This window comes from Piliocolobus tephrosceles, chromosome 5 (genome assembly GCF_002776525.5).
Source record: "Piliocolobus tephrosceles isolate RC106 chromosome 5, ASM277652v3, whole genome shotgun sequence".
Lineage (NCBI taxonomy): Eukaryota > Metazoa > Chordata > Mammalia > Primates > Cercopithecidae > Piliocolobus > Piliocolobus tephrosceles.
In genome coordinates this window covers 91,757,297-91,772,004 of record NC_045438.1, presented here as the reverse complement: position 1 = coordinate 91,772,004, position 14,708 = coordinate 91,757,297, and the positions used below count along the sequence as shown (strand labels likewise).

The 14,708-nt window shown below is 39.9% G+C and overlaps 1 pseudogene; it reads right to left on the bottom strand.

The window, feature by feature from the left end:
- Window positions 1-12,542: 12,542 nt before the first annotated feature.
- LOC111549886 lies at window positions 12,543-13,871 on the bottom strand (annotated as a pseudogene).
- Between the last annotated feature and the right edge of the window lie 837 nt (window positions 13,872-14,708).

Here is a 14,708-nt window from a genome sequence, read left to right as displayed (position 1 = left end):
GCCTCCCGAGTAGCTGGGACTACAGGCGCCCGCCACCTCGCCCGGCTAGCTTTTTGTATTTTTTAGTAGAGATGGGGTTTCACTGTGTTAGCCAGGATGGTCTCGATCTCCTGACCTCGTGATCCACCCATCTCGGCCTCCCAAAGTGCTGGGATTACAGGCTTGAGCCACCGCGCCCGGCCAAAAAATTTTTGATATTAATACTTTTTGAGGTTCTTTCCCTTCTCAGTGTACAGCACTCACTATCAGTCTTTTTTATATTACAACTGTCTTGATTCTCTTATTTGTTCTGTCCCTATGGCTCCTGTAAGTGTCGGCCTCTCAGACATTTGTGCCTAAATCCTAAAAACTGGGGAACTGTGAAATAAGTAAAAGTGAGAAAAACATTTTTAAGTCCCAGAGAATTATGTGTAGAAGCCAGGGAGTTAGGGGACTCCAGTCACAAACTGAAATGAGATTCCCCTCCAGCCTGTAGGGGGGAGAGGAGCAAATAGTCTGTGAATGCTGGAGCAGTGACAACTCTGCTTCCTGGGATGGAGAACCCAGAAGAATCTAGCAGGGAGTTTCTCTGCAGTGCCTTTAGTCAGACTGAGCCATAGATACTTCATAAGAGAGTCTCATAGTAACAGTGTGAGGAAGCAGCTGATAGGGAGAAAGCCCACGGACATACTGAGGATGACTCATGTGGGTTGAGGATTGATACTTGATGAACACATAACATTGAACTCCACACTGTGCCTGGGACTAGTCTAAGATTTCTGAGCCACATCTCAACCTGGAGGAGAGCAGACACTTCAAAAATAACTGAGGTTGCATTTTCCAAGCTGGGATAGCACTTGGATTCAGCAATAAAGTTAAGTACTGAATAATCAGGAGAATGGTGCTCCCTGTCCACTACAGTCAGTGGAATGAAATTCACACCTGTTTTGCTAGCTTGTAGGGGAAGCTTCTACCACTTTCCATTAGGGTAGAGGACAGGAGGACTGGAAAATGATCATATTTTAAGATGCAGGATGATTTTTCCTTGTAATCTATCTGTCTCAGTTGTTGTCATTTTTTAAAGGGCTTGGTCTGTGATCTATCTTTCCCTTTTAAATTTTTCTGGCACTTATTTCTTATTCTGTAGGCTACTTCATTCTCGTATCTCTTGGTTCAGTCTGACCACATGGAGTATTTTCAAGACCATACTCTCCATAGATTAGCTACTGAGGCAGCCCCTTGTTTCTACCGCCTCACAGACTCAGCTTCTTTCCACAGATCTCTCTCCTGGCTCCTGTCCTCCTTCTCCCTCATGCTTCCAAGCTTCTCCATGCTGCCCCCTCTTAAATCAGAGAAGTCCAAAGTGCAATCCCCAGGCCAGCAGCTCAGTAATCCTGGAGTCTTGTTAGACATGCAATTTCCAGACCCAACTCCAGACCTACTGAATCAGAAATCTGCAGCTGGAACCCAGCCTGCTGGGGGACTTGGAGGCTTTCTTATGTTTGAGAATTCCTGTTCTGAAAGGAAACACTAAGAATGTAGCGTCCCGTGACAGGCAGCAAGAAAGGCTCCCCCAGAAGTAAACAAAAGTGTCTTGTGAGGAGTGCTGCTGTCCTTTATAAAAAACAAATACACTGATATCCATTATTAAATTTTCAAGCTCTCTTGTATAAATTCCAACCAGTTCTCTCCACATCTAAACCAAATTTAAATGTTTTGACATTGTGGGTAACTTTTCAAGAAAATTCTAAAATCTAGAGATTTCACTTTACTTTTAGTCCTCTTTGTGGTGGTGTTTCAATTGATTTTCCATTATGTCATGTGTACTGTCATGGCTATATATGGTAGATATTATTTGATTGTCTTATTAGCCTCAAAAAAAAAAAAAAAAAAAAAAAGAAGAAGAAGAGAAGAAAGACTTGGCTTTGTAGAAAGCATGTGGAAAGTTAGATGGAAATTCTTATGTGAAGTGTTGCATGATTAATACAGGTTTTCTTCTGGTAATTATGTATTGCTCTTTATGAAACTCCTCTTTTAAAAAGTGCAGGAAATTGAGACTTAAAAAATCTGAAACCTGGACAAATTTAATATTTCCAACAAGAGAGCCAGTGATCAGAAATACTTTTTTTTTAGCTTCTGTGTTTGCATAACATGCAAGATTTGCTGCCTGCTTATTTGCATTTTCACTCAACAGTCTAACGTGAATGGAGTGTTTCACTTTTTCTCAGCCAGTAAAGTATTGATTCTGCATCACAAGGGGAAAATATAAATGTAGGTCTTTCAAAGATGACCTCAACCACAATGTTAGAAAATTGCTAAGTGTTAGAAATCTTAAGTATAGTATTGGCAGAGAACAAAGGTTCACAATTTGGGATGCATAGTGTAAAATCTTTAGATTCTATTTTTAATAGTCAAACCAAATCCAAATGGTGGGGCCAGTTAAATCTCTGTTAAAAAGACAAGACCCTTAAACCTCCAGTGTCATACATTTGAGAAAAAAAAAAAAAAAAAAAAAAAAAAGCAGGGTCAACTATTTATATAGATAGTAAAACACAAATCCTGAACATTCCCAAAATTGAAAATAAAATTCCCAGTGGATCAGTTATGGCCTCCAAAAACCAATCTCCTTCCTGAATTTCCCAAGAATACTGAATCTTATTGGAAAAAAATGCTTTTAATAGAATACTACCTCTGTAAATGTATTATGCAAAAATCTCACTCCTTTTTTATAGGTTCATTATGAAAAAGCTTCACTCCTATGGTATAGATAGTTCATTTTGGATTACTATATCCTTTTATTTTGTAGCAGTAACCACCCACTCAGTAATTTCCATGCTGATATGAATTGCATTTTAACTTGTGGTGCTGTTTTACATTAGTGTGCACTGGCTCTGTATTCTCCTTTCATTTCCTTGAGGGAAGTATGGTATTTAGACAGCAAATCATTGTTTTAAAACAAGGGATGGGGTTGTTGTTAAGACATAGTGAGAAGATTTACTTTATTATCAGACTTGGTTTGTTCTGAAGCAGTGTGTCCAAAAGGAAGCCAAGTAGAAATATCCATGTTTTAATCATGGGAAACCTTGATATTGTTTGTGCATGAATAAATATATTAAAGGAAAACATGCAGAGCAATCATGTTTGAGTTTTTCCTTATGATGTTTGCCAACATGAGTAATTATGTATTAGATGTTAAATCAGGTTGAATTTCCAATTTGACATTGTCTCTCTCTTTGTTTTCCCTCATTTCCCTCTTTCTTTCCCACTACTCCCATACCACTTTGTCATCTGATACATTTATTTGAAGGATGTGAGCATCATCAATTAAACAAATGTGTTACTCACCTACTAGCTGAATAACTGTGCTTGGTATAGAAATATGATATTGAAGAGGAATGGGTCCCCATGAGTAAACAGAAGTGCAGTGCTCAAGGAGCTAACAATTTAGTGGTGGCACAGACATGGACACAAAGAATCATAACACAGTCAGAATGTGCTGTAATAAAACTATAAATATAGTTTTAGTGGAGCCATTGCATGAAACAAGAGGGAATGCATACGTTTCTTTATAGAAGAAATAGCTTTGAGCTTGACCTTAAAATCTGAATACTGTTTGAAAGATGAAAATGGAATAAAATGCTGTATCGGATGAAGGTAATAGAGGTGGGTAAGTGTGCAGATAGAAATGCAGATGCCATGAATTATAGCTGTAGAAGATGCATTAATATAAAGAAAAAAGTCAGACTATAATGAAGACTCTAATAAAGGGATTTTAACAAAACCAAAAACAACTAAGTGAGTGACAGAATGCCTCAATGAGGGAGGACTGGCTCTGAGATGATCACTTATACCCCCCTACCAGCTCCTCCTGTATTCCAATGACAATGGGGCTATTCTGGTTGAGAAATATATTGTCTAACCTAGAGGCCAAGAAACAGAGATGATAATAAGGTGGTGGGTTCCAGGAACAGTGAGCTGTATTAATTTGTTTATAAAAAACCTGACATGGTTTGGTTCTGTCCTCAACCAAAATCTCATCTTGAATTGTAATCCTTATAATCCCCATAATCTTCATGTGTCAAGGGCAGGATGAGGTAGAGGTAATTAGATCATAGGGGTGGTTTCCCCCATGCTGTTCTCGTGATAGTGAGTGAGTCTCAAAAGATCTGATGGTTTTATAAGTGTCTGGCACTTCTCTTGCTTGCACTCACTCTGTCCTGCTTCCCTGTGGAGAAGGTGCTTTCTCTTCGCCTTCCACCATGATTATAAGTTTTCTGAGGCCTCCCCAGCAATGCACAACTGTGAGTCAATTAAACTTCTTTCCTTTATAAATTCTCCAGTTTTGAGTATTTCTTCATAGCGATGTGAGAACAGACTAATACAGTACCAAAGCATCCCATACTTTCAGGTCACTATTCATTAATCAATTAATCTGTTACTCAGAATGTTTGTTTTATATAGTATTTGTCCGAAGCAGTTTACTTCAGGTTTAACATTTCTCAAGCAAAATAGCCAGATTATTGAACTAGATTTTAGAATTAAATTTACTAGATATTTTGGAATCATGTAAAACCAGCCTATGTAAAAAGCATCTTCACCAGTGAGTTGGCTGGAGTTATTGTTAAACAAAAGCCATAGCACTCTGTCACGAGGCTGAATTTAGTTTCCTACCGCATTTTTTTTCAAGTGAGTCACTAAAACAACATTCTGACCCCACAATATGTTACCAACAAAAGCACTTCTTTATTTTTCTCTGGTTTCTCTTTGCAGCCAAGCAAATATCATATTCATCAGCAAGAAATCCCCAAATACCAAGCAGCATACCAGCATCTGCATGGGCCACGGATTCAGGACAGATTTCAAATCTTGGAAGAGAGACAATATCCTCTTCTTCTTGGGCATGATCTACAGTAAAAAATGATTTCACTGACCCATGTCAGTCTTAACACTTTGTTTCTCAGAAACAGAAAGGGATCTCCATCAGGTATTATTTGTTGTGGATGTCTGTATATAGAGCATGAAACAGGAAATTGGCCTTTGCAGTATGCAGAAATACATCTTTGGCCTTGGAATAGCCTTGTCTAAAACTCTGCAAGTGAGCATTTCTGCTGAGGCTTATTCTGAATGTTTCCATGTTAAGATCAGATGAAACCATTTTCCTTTTCCAAGTCAAGATTACTCTTTTAGGGGTCCGGTAAACACTATTTATCTTTAGCAGTCCACATTGCAATGATAAAATTTTAGTCACTTACCCTTATCTGACAGTCCGAGTCTCCATGTGCATACACCTTGATAGAGGAGTAGTTGCCAATTACTGAGTCAGTTATCAATTCACTTTTGACTTCAAACGGCTGCAACATAGTTTCATTTACAGTGAGCTCCTGAGCAGCAGCTTAGGACAAGGAGGAAACCAATAGGAATTCCAGGAGAGGGTGCGGCTGCACGCACATCCACAGTCAATGCTTAGAAAGCCTGATGCAGCCAGGAGTAACTTGCACAAGAGCAGATGTGGGCTTTTGTCCTACTTTAAAACAATAGCTTTGCTCCCCTCTAATAACAAAATAAGAAATCCCCTGAGTCGTTACATGGAAGAACATAAATTATAATCATATTTTCCATATTTTAATAGTTCACTGTCTAAATCAGGATAGAATTAAAACTCAACATCTGGAGACAACATCGAAGAATATCCTAGATTATCTTTTTCCTGGCAATATTATGCTTGCTATGTCTTTAAAACTTTCCTCACAGCATCAAGAGATCTATGACTTTCTGGAGAATATAGTTTTATTATTTTCCCTTTAGAAAGAAGAAATTATTAGCCAATGTCGACAGTTAAAGATCCTTGGAAGGCTTTTTGGTTCATCCTCTTCTTAAATGACTGACTGGAAGATCTGGATTTTCAAGTTCCACAAAACTAAGAATGTCCCACTTGCTTTGCTTTCTTCTATTTTAGGGTAGAGCTCTGCCATGTAAATGAGATTGGCTGAGGTTCAAACCTGAGTTCTGTCTATCTAGCATGATCATGTGAGGACCTAAGTCTGTATGGGTGTGTTTATTGCTGCTCTTAGTACATGAAGACAGAGAGATATAAGTTGCAGGTATGATCATTTTACTCCTTTTCTTAAAATGCGTCTTTGGTTCCCCTTTGCCTACAGGAAAACATCACACTTTCTTGGCCCGGTTTTCAAGCCCTTCGAATCTATGCAGCTTCACTCACATCACATCTTCTGCTTAAACTTTTACATAATAATTCTTAAACCCTATGTGATTTCCCTTTCTTTCTGTGTCTTTCCTTTCATTTTCCACCCAACACAACTTCATTAATCCTTTAAGGGTCACTTCAAATTTCTCTCTCCCTGGGAGCCTTCCTTACTTTATTCAAGTAGAATTGGCTGATACTTTATTTGGCCCACACCCCTAGTTAATATCACTATTCTTACCCTTAAAGAATTACTCTGTATTTATTGGGCCATGATCTGTTTAATTTAACTGATTGCTAGCTGCTTGAGGGTAAAAATTGTCTTACTCATTTTCAATGTCTTTGACATGCACAGCGCCTAGAAAATGGTAGATTTTTTTTTTTTTTTAATCAGTGGTACATAGAATGAGACTGATCAGGTTTTCTGACATTTAAGCTATTAAATTTGCTTCATTGGCACGTGGTACAATCAATGTTTCTCAATGCTGATGGCTCACTGCCATCACATAGAGGGCTTTGGCAAAGTACCAGTGCCTTAGCCCAAATATTCTAATGATTCTGATGGCTACACTTAATCTCCATAGATTTGGATTTAGTTAGTCTTCAGTGGAGCCCAGTAATAATAGCAGGTACTTACGCAACTCTTACTGTGTAAGGCATTATTTCTGACACTGTTTTAAGCACTTTATTTACATTAATTTATAAGCATTTTTTTGGAAATCTATGGTTGAAAATCACTACAGTCTGATTAAATGTCAAGAAAATATAATCACTGAGATTGAAGTAGAATTCTGATACACAGTGATAGAAGTAAACCAGTTTCTTTTAGCAAAGCCAAATAAAAATATTTTTATTTGTTTTTGTTTTTAATTAAAGGAGTAAAATAGCAGTCTCAATGTGTACAATGTGATGAGTTGTGATTAAACTAAAAATAATTTTCGGTGACTGAAGGAAGAATTGAGATTGACCAAGGAGATGTTAAACATTTCCAGTTTAATGTCCAGTTCTCATGAGACAGCATTTTACTAATCAATTTGCCATAAACATTTGTCTTTGCTCACTGGAGCTTTTCACTTTTGAAACAGAGGGCTAATTTAATATGACCTCTTTGCAATTACTTAAAGGAAGCATAACTTCTGGAGTAAAAGAGACAAATGATTTAAGTGAAGCAACATTAAAAGAGGTTTACTAAAAAGTGGTCCTAAGTGAAAATAGTAGGTTTAGAACATTAAATGGGGATTTTATGCATTGTATTTAATTATGAAGAGTATTTTCAAACTAAATACATTAATAAAATAGTTTGCTTTTGCATGAAAACGTATTTTTCTAGTTTTCTTAAGGAACGTTACTCATATGATTTCAGCCACCTTCAGTACTGTTCATAGCCTGCTCTCTAGTCTTTTTGTCATGGGTAGTAACTATCTGGGGTAAGTGGTGCAGACAGTAAAGGAATTTACCAAGACAGTTGTAGGTAAAGAAAAGCAGATTTATTAGAGAAAGTATGAAAATATGTGGCAAGACTGCAATAGGCAGGACAGCAGAGAAGAGGCTGTCTGCAAAGAGGCAGGGGCTGGAGGGAAGTTATATAGGGTCCTGCTGGAGGGGGGCTACATGCAAGGTTGTTGTGCCCTCAGGTTATTTGTGGTTAGCCATCTCTCAAAACAATTATTCATTGTTCTTCCTCACCTGGGGACCTCTGCCACCTGGGTCCCCTTCCTTGTTATTGCTTATTTATCGGGACTCCACATTCTTCCTGCTTTTTCTTTCTTCCCATCCATCTTTCCCACCTGCCCAGTCATCTGTCATTATCTGTGTGTGGAGGGTTAACTTCAGCGAAGTAAGACAGACTTGTCAGTGGGCCTGGGATAAACCCCACCATTATATAATACATAGAGTTTTGTGTAAGATTGAATTTTCATGATATTCAGAAACTATTATAACATTACTTTTATGAGTTCAGAAGATAAGTTTATAACTTAGATTAAAAAATCCAATGGGTCTAGTCATTGCCTTATACTTTTAATATTGAGTATTAGCTCTTACTGAATGATTATGTATAAATGAGAAGGAGATCAGCATTCAAAAGTTATTCTCTGTATCATATAAACCAGTGGTTCTCAATCAGGGTTTCAACTCACTCCTCAGGGACATCTGACAATATATAGAGACATTTGGTGTTTTCACAAATGGGGGGCAGTGCTAGTGGCATTTAAGTGAGAGACTAAGTGTGGCGATAAAAGTCCTGCAATGCACAGGATAATCCCCCACAACAGATTTATCTGGTCTAAAATGTCAATAGTGCTGAGACTGAGAAACTGGGTATAGTACAAGGCTAATGTTTGGTCTATTGAAAGTAACTGAAATACAGTCATGCACCATATAATGACGTTTTGGTAAACAATGGACTATATAGATAACAGTGATCCTTTCAGATTATAATGGAGCTGAAAAAATTCCTCTCCCCTAGTGATGAAGCCATCATGAAGTCACAAGACAATGCATTACTTTTTTTATGTTTAGATACACAAATACTTGCCATTGTTATAGTTGCCTGCGGTATTCCCTACAGTAACATGCTGAACAGGTGTGTAGCCTAGAAACAACAGGCTATACCATGTAGCCAAGGTGTGTAGTAGGGTAGGGGTCCCCAACCTTCACACCCCCATTCTGTCAAGACCGGTAGTGGTATGTGGCCTGTTAGGAACCAGGCCACAAAGCAGGAAACAGGAGGTCAGTGAGCCAGCGAGCAAGCATTACTACCTGAGCTCTGCCTCCTGTCAGATCAGCAGAAGCATTAGATTCCCATAGGAGTGTGAACCCTATTGTGAACTGAGCATGTGAGGGATCTAGGTTGCTGCTCCTTATGAGAATCATGGAGGTGGAACAGTTTCATCTCTAAACTATCCCTGCTCCTCCCCCTCCAGGTTCGTGGAAAAATTATCTTCCACGAAACTTGTTCCTGGTGCCCAAAATGTTGGGGACCACTGCTATTCCGGTTTATGTAAGTACACTCCATGGTCCCATAATAAAGAATTCTCCTAAAGATAAATTTCTCAGAATGTATCCTTGTGGTTAAGCAACTCATAACTATATATACAAACTAAATTCATTGAAAGTATTAGCCACAGAGATATATTAGCTTCAATGAAGAGTCTGCAGTTAATCAAAGTTGAAATTACATAGAAAATTAAGATGTAGAATAATCTATCAGAGATTATGGAGTCTTCTTATTACATAAAAATTTACTGTGCTGACTTTTGCTTAAATAAGTGAGTCCAATTCTCCATAAAATATAGTTTAGTAATGCAGAAGCTTTTGTAGTGGTTGTATAAACTGTGGCTGATTTGGTTTGGATTCACATGTGGCTAAGCTACATGTTTTTATGGTTTCACTGGATTTTAGGTTTTACTTTATGAAGTAATATTGGTAAGTGGAGGGACAGATATAAGGTGATTAGCCTGCTAATCAGATGCAATGTTGGAACTTTTTTTCTCCCCGTTTAAAGTTTTGTATAGATTGGACTCTTATACTTTAAATCAAACTACTTATAATCCAAATGATTTATAGAAAAACTCTGCAAGGTGAGGTCAGTATATGCTTCAGGGCCAGGGCAAAAGACTTTACTCTGCCATTTATTTCCACTGTTTTGTTTGGCCTTGTCCAAAGAACCAGATGGATAAGCAGGACACATATGGTGTCTGAACTGGCTGGGGCTCCCAGCAGGCCTGAGCTGTAGACGCTGTGGCCTGCTGCTCTGCTTTTATGTTTGAGTTCAAAATTCTCCTACTCTTTTGTTCAGGGGCAGAGGCCCGGCCCATTGAAGCTCAGCAGGAAACAGCCACTCTGAAATCCAGAATGCTCATCTAGAAGGAAAAGACCTTCAGCAACAAAAACCCTCTCGTCTATAATCTGCTTCTCTTTTCCTTTGTGCCAATGATTTCCTCTCTCAGGATCAAAGAGCTCTGTGGGGACACAACTCCTGACTCAACCCTTCGAGCAGTTTCTGTTTTGAATCCAGGTTTAGGTCTCTGGGTTGAATTTCCTTCTGGCTGGCCTTGTGACCACTCCTGGAGACAGATAGAGAAACTGCTACAAGGATTTGTAAAGACCAGAAAACAAAGGCCATCTTTTGTGTTGACAGTAGTAGCTCTGAGCCAGATGGGAGGTTGGGCCTAGGACCATTGCCCTGTGATTAGTGATGAAAAAATCCTGGTCCTATCTAGGGCTGAGCCACCTCAGTGAGATGGTGTGATTCAGGTCACTAATATAATTTGTTCCCTTTTGCTTGTATTGTTTTTGAGGGTCATGATAACTTTCACATCTTACACAGTGGTCCTGCATTTAGGAGGCTGTAGTGGTTTTATAAGTTTATACTTGGTTATAAGCATGGACTGTGGAATCAGAAAGATTAGAATTGAATCTATCATATTAGCAGAGGAAGCTTGAAAGTTATATAATCCCACTAAGTCTCCATTTTCTCATCTGAAAAATGGATATAATAGTATCTATATAACTAGGTCAAATGAAATGTTATATTTTGTTGTGGTAAGACTATATACTACAGAGCCAGACTGCTTGGGATTGAATGCTGGCTGACCTTGGACATAATGCCTCATTTTTCTGTGCTCTGTGGAGATAATAATAGGATCAAATTAGAGGGCTGCTGTTAAGATGAAGAGACTACATATGTAGAACACTTAGAACAATGCCAGGCATCTAGTAGTGCTTAAGAAACGCTAGCTATTTATTATTGTGTAGGTGAAAATACTTTTCTCAGTAGCAGAGAAACCCTTTTGTGAGTACATATTTATTACATACATGCATAACATTTATAAATGCATTACATAGAAACTCTTTTTAACACCCTAAATGATTGCATTATTTGGATAATTTCTCAGTCTTCTACTATAATGGGAAGTTATTTCAGGTATATATGACCACTTGCAAAGCCAGCTCAGAGTGTCTGGTATTGTTCTTTTTTTCATTGTTAATAAAAACATTTACTTTGCATTTTATACAGAGCAACCTGAAGTCTGCATCATGACCTTACAGTTATTAGGGGCTTACACTGTGTTCATCTCAACAGTGTAGTTCTGGGGATGGTGGATCCACAGAAACACAGGCAGGAATTTGGAGAGAAGAAAGGGGCACAGAAAGAATGTATCTTAATCAGTTCTTCAAGAAAAGGCAGTAGAGCATTCTGAGTTTCTGAAAACGTGTGCAAATGGGGCTTCTAAGACAAACACTGTATTGTGAGCGCTTGAGGCAGGACAGGAAAAGGAAGTTGATAAGTAAGGGAGCATTTTCTTGGGCAAAGAATGAAGAGGAAGGCTTACTATTTTTAATCCTCTCAACTCCAGGAACCAATAATCAGAGGAGACCATGTCCAATCTTGAATCATTTTCTTGCTCCAAAAGAGGAGCTAATACTCCTGGGACCAGACCCTGAAGCTACCATGCTGTCATTCCTGAGTCCCTATTTATGCCCTACAGCACCTTAGAAGGGCAGGGGAAGGTCAGAGGGTAGTGGCTTGTGTTCTGTGGAAGTAAAATATTTAGTTCGCATTAAGCACTGATAAAAACCCATTGACTGGGACCACAGATAAGACAGATCTGTTGAAAGAGGTCTCTGGTGAGGGCCAACATGGGGAGGTCCCAGACATCCTTACCTTGAGGTGCAACAGGTGTAGAAAGTCTGAATGGGGGTATTAAAGTAATGGGAAACAGAACACTCCGAGACCTTAATTTTAATAGGATAGTTTTGAAAAGAGAAATCAAATCAAACACTGGGTGCCAGTTACAACAAATATCATTACTTTATGCTCACCTGGTAGCATAAAAAATTGCCAAAGCATGTCCAGCTAACCAATAGATCTTGCTAGGAGGTGTTAGTGTGCAGGAGAGAGGGCTGAGGGACTTGGTACAGCTGACTATCCAATGACATTCCTATGGAAACAGAAAGGGAAGAGTCCTGGCTTGCTGGCTTATTGTGCACTTGGCAGAGTAGAAGCAAAATCTCAGAAGTGACTCCACATTCTCTGCAAACAGCTTTGACCCAGGGAAAGAGGAGCCAGATTCTCACTCTGAGATGGTGCAGGGGCCAGACTTAACCCATTACACATGCATTAGTCATGGTCATTCTGCAGTTGATGGGCAACTCATACTAGGCAAGTGAAGGGAGTTGGTTAGGTTTTTCATCTTTTAAACTTTTAATTTACATTTTAACCTCAAATCTATTATCAGTGCCTCAGATACAATTTAATTCTAAGTCTTTAAAGCCCCCTTAAAACAAAAGTAGACTTTTTTTTTTTTTTTTAAGTGTCCTCACTTTCTGGTAGTCACTTTCCCCCCAGTCTCCAGTTTTATCCCAACTTAGAGTCCATGAACTTCATCAGACCATCTATGATCTTGGACTTGGGCCTTTCTAGAGAGAATCCGAGTGCATGACTTCAGATGAGCTGCGCCAGTACACTCAGTGCCCGAGACACTCTGAACAGAACAGTGTAGTAATTCATTTCCATCATGCCATAGTACTGGAGCAGTACCCCAGGGTGTGTCTACATTGGGCCAAGGATTCTTGGCTTTGCCATTCTCTAAGAGGCTATTGAGCACAATCTTGTGTAGCTGAGCAACCAAGTTAACATGGGGTCATTATGTGGTGTTTCAGAGCAAACTCTCACTGCAAGTACCTCGTGGATCAGTCTTCTTTAGTACTGCGTGGCCACAGTCTGGAATAACTTCATCTTAGGTTCAGTGTGTTCCAGGTGTAGTCTCATAACTTCTCACATGCCACATCTTTGCCAGCTTCCTTCTGTAGTTGAGTTACCAGACAAACACTTCCTGATTTGCTAGTACATGTAGAAGGCCTGTCAATCTATACATGGCTGTTGCAAAGGACAGATAAGAGCTTGAAAGGGCACTGCCCAACAAGTTGCTGATATGGGCACTTACATTGCTGCCCTCATGGTCACTGTGGATGGTGTGGTACAGGTGCGTGAGCTCAGTGAACTGAGCATCAGTATAGCCTAACATGTTGGTGAAATTGTGGGACCGGTTCAGCTTGGAGTCAATGGCCCCAACATTTTTGCCCTCTTAGTAAAGATTTTGGTAGATCTTTGCTGCAACACAGGTAGCTTTGTGATCAGATCCACACAGTCTTCATAAATCAGCTCCCAGTACTTGATATCCTCTGCATATGCTCAGGTAGTATTACTTTCACTGTTGAGGGCTGTATAGGCTGCACTGAGCTGAGACATGGGATGTATATTGGTGGGAAAGTTGTCCAGCATGGTGACTGCATGGGAGGGTAGAGCTGCCCTCTTTGACCACTTTTTTGAAAGCCAGGATACCTGTTTCCTTTTACCCTTAGCCTTGGGTGGCAACTTTTGGCACTCAGGGACACTAAAGCCTCAGAAATGGATGCTTTCATTAGGGCTAAGAACTGATGTTTCATGTAGCAATCCCCTCGTGCCTCTCAGGCCACCACATATCCTGCCCACAGTGGTTTGGCCCACTACCCTTTTACCACTTTGCTGTCTGAAGATCTTAATTCTGGCCTGCTCCTTGGGTATCAGGTAAGCCGATATGTCTTCCAAATTCCTAGAGGAGGTACTGGCATGCCAGGCAGCAAGAATAAGACAAGATACATCCTTTGTCCCCAAGAACTGGGTGGCAGCAGTGAGTAAAGCCATGGTGGGCCAACTCTGGACTCTGATGGGCGGAGGAGGGAGAGAGTTGCGGCAGGAACAGGAGCCTATGTTGCTGCACAGGAGGCCGTGCCAATGGGTAGACAAGGTTCCTGTTCTTTAAAATGAGGCTCACCCCAGCACTTTGGGAGGCCGAGACAGGTGGATCATGAGGTCAGGAGATCGAGATCATCCTGGCTAACGCAGTGAAACCCCGTCTCTACTAAAAAAATACAAAAAACTACCCGGGCGAGGTGGCGTGTGCCTGTAGTCCCAGCCACTCAAGAGGCTGAGGCAGGAGAATGGTGTAAACCTGGGAGGCAGAGCTTGCAGTGAGCTGAGATCCAGCCACTGCACTCCAGCCTTGGCGACAGAGCGAGACTCCGTCTCAAAAAAAATAAAAATAAAAATAAAAAAATAAAATAAAAATGAGGCTCACACCTGTAATCCCAGCACTTTGGGAGGCCAAGGAGGGTGGATCACCTGAGGTCAGGAGTTCAAGATCAGTCTGGCCAACACGGTGAAACCTTATCTCTACTAAACATACAAAAAATTAGACAGGCTTGGTGGCAGGTGCCTGTAATCCCAGCTACTCAGGAGACTGAGGCAAGAGAATCGCTTGAACCCAGGAGGCGGAGGTTGCAGTGAGCCTCTTGTGCCACTGCATTCCAGCCTAGGTGACAGAGTGAGACTCCATCTCAAAAATAAATAAATATGAGTAAAGTTTGAGAGAAGTACAAATATACACAGACACCTTATGATAGAAGTAGATGGAAATTAAGTTTGATGAATGCAGCAATTGAAGAAAGGCTGTCACAACTCAGGACTATTAGAAACCCTTGG